Source organism: Mandrillus leucophaeus, unplaced genomic scaffold, assembly GCF_000951045.1.
Source record: "Mandrillus leucophaeus isolate KB7577 unplaced genomic scaffold, Mleu.le_1.0 Scaffold134, whole genome shotgun sequence".
NCBI classification, from domain to species: Eukaryota; Metazoa; Chordata; class Mammalia; order Primates; family Cercopithecidae; genus Mandrillus; species Mandrillus leucophaeus.
Genome location: NW_012101299.1, coordinates 1,813,913 through 1,816,679, shown reverse-complemented (window position 1 = coordinate 1,816,679; position 2,767 = coordinate 1,813,913). Strand labels below are relative to the sequence as shown.

Here is a 2,767-nt window from a genome sequence, read left to right as displayed (position 1 = left end):
TTTTTTTTTTTTTTTTTGTATTTTTAGTAGAGACAGGGTTTCACCATGTTGGCCAGGCTGGTCTTGAACTCTTGATTTCTAGTGATCCACCCACCTCGGCCTCCCGGAATGCTGGGATTACAGGTGTGAGCCACCATGCATGGCCTTAAAAGTTTTAAGTAGATATATTTCTATTTAAGACAGAAAGAAGGTAGTTGAGGTGGTATATTGGCCACTCTTTGCATTTTTCTGGGCACTGGAGATAAAATTGTAAATAAGAAAACCAATTTAGGTAGAGAAGACATACAGTAAGAGGAGAAATATGAACAGACGCACTGTTGATGGTGAAAGGTGTTTCGAAGACAATAATCAGGGTCCCGTAATAGCAGGTGAAGGGAAGGAGGCTGTTTTAGACGAGATGATCAAGAAGGACCTCAGGCAGGAGGTGACTCAGATCAGGGTTGAATGACAAGGAAAGGCCGTGCAAAGAACTGAGGGCACAGAGTTCCCAGGCAAAAGGAAGACACAAATGTGGGCATGAATTTGCTGAGTTCTAAGAAAAGAAAGTTAATAAAATTTGAACTGCATAAGGTGAATGAGTTCTAGGAAGGATTTAAAAGGGGCCTTGCCATATAGGGCCATAGTGAGGAGTATGGACTTTCTTGGAAGGAAGCCACTGGGTTTTGAGTTGGGGTGAGATGCACTCTGATAGGTATTGTGTAAACAGTGGATCGTAGAGGGGCAAGAGTGAAGCAGAGAGGCCCCATAAGAGGATATAGAGGTGGAGTTTGAGAGAGAAAAAAAATGAATGGGAGGATCCAGCTTTCTGGCCTGAGCAAGTGAAGGAAGTTGATGCCGTTTCAGAGATAAGGGACACTGGGAAAGCTGCAGGTTTGAAGAATCCAAGTTTCTTTTCAGATGTGTTGGGTTGGAGGTATCTGATCCACGCAGGGGCTGTCTGCTACACGGTGGAACCAGAGGAAACAAGGCTGACTGAAGCTATGGAGGTAGATGTGAGGATGTATAGTAGGCGGGACAGAGCAAGAGGAGGGTCTGGGACCAGGCCCTGAGGAGCCCCACCATTGAGAGCCAGCTGGGCTGTTCCATCTGATGGTGACGCCCCGTCTGCCGCTTCACCTTGTTCTGGACACTTTCATTTCATAATAAAGTTCAAAGTCCCAGAAAAATGGCTCTGCATATAGGAACAGCCTGAAGCAGGATCCAGTATTCTCCACATCCACTTTCAGTAGAAAGGCTTGATGTTGATGAAGTGGGGAAATTCAATATGGCGTAGGTGTAAGGTGATGTTGACAAACAATGACCATTTTATTGGGTGTGATAATAGCAGTGGTTTAAAAAGTGTGTAGAAATGCTGTGGGACAGACAAAATCCTTGTCTCACCTCCGCTCCACCTAAGCAGCGGGTATTAGTAGTACACGATTCTTAGGATGGTGGCAGCGGTTGGCTGGCATCCAGAATAAGGTAGAGGCAAACATGCCCTTTAGATGTTGGACAGCAGACAGTTAAGATGGTGGGGGAGAAGATGAGTAGAGAGAGAAGATCATCGGGTTTGAGGAGATTAGATTTTCAAATAGTTGATTAATAGATAGGGAAGACATTCTTCGTATACATTGGGTTTCTGGCTTGAGAGGTGGGTACCTGATAAAATGCCTAGCTGGCATTCCTCAAGTCCTGGGTGGTGACAGTGCCTTGTAGCTGAGCAGCAGCTGCCTGTTAGAGAGGGATTCTCAGGCCTGCTTCGGTGCCCACCACTCCATGCTACCTTGCTGGGTCCTGGAGGAAAACAGGCCTGCCACTGACCATAGGTCTTGGGGGTGGTTGGGAATGTGTGGCTGAGGAAATGGGGAGGAGGCCACCAAGATGAGGAGGTCCAAGAGCTTCTAGGCCAGGGATTGTCCAAATGGGTCCCCATGAGAGCGCTGGGGTCAGCCAAGTTTAGGGAAAAGGTAGATGCACAGAAGGAGCAGCTCCAGCACCGCCCAGTGCTGAGGTTTCCGGCCCTGGTCTCTGTGCATCCATGTCCAGGCAGGTGGGCGGGATAAAGCCACAGGGCACAGTCTCAGCCACAGAGCAGCAAAGTGACGATCACACAGTCGTCCTGAGAACCAGAGGATGTCATGACAGGTAGAAAGTAAAGGCCATAAAGAATGATAGGCTAGAGACAAAGAGAATTCTAGCATTTTTGACCTCAGACATGAGAAGAGTGATGATACTGCTGAGGTGGAGGAATTGAGGTGACCAGTCCTGGCAGGAAGACTGGGACCACACAGTGGACCTGTCCTGTCAGCAGTGGGATATGTGGGACATGGGCCATAAAGATCTCTCATAGGGTTGGTGTGAGGAATCATGGATGAAGCCTCTGGCACTTTGAGAAATGCTACTTTCTCACTTCCTTTAGGTGAGAAATTATGGACAGAAGTCATCCATTTGAAATAGGAAATGTTCTTTGCTCTTCATTTATTTGTGGTGTCAAAAAGTGTTGGTCAGTTACTGCTGGTTAGTTACTACTTATTCCTAATATATATGTTTTGGTTGTTTTTTGAGACAGAGTCTCACTCTGTCGCCCAGGCTGTAGTGCAGTGGTGCGATTTCTGCTCACTGCAACCTACACCTCCCTGGCTTAGGCGATTCTCTTGCCTCAGCCTCCTGAGTAGCTGGGATTACAGGTGCCCATCACCATGCCCGGCTAATGTTTGTTTATTTTTATTAGAGATGGATTTTTGCCATGTTGGCCAGGCTGGTCTTGAACTCCTGACTTCAGGTGATC

General features: G+C 47.1%; 1 protein-coding gene across 2 annotated transcripts in view; it reads left to right on the top strand.

Annotated features, from left to right (window-relative positions):
* Nucleotides 1-2,767, top strand: part of PAXIP1 (PAX interacting (with transcription-activation domain) protein 1) — a 55,370-nt gene that overhangs the window by 24,448 nt on the left and 28,155 nt on the right. The window lies entirely within an intron of this gene.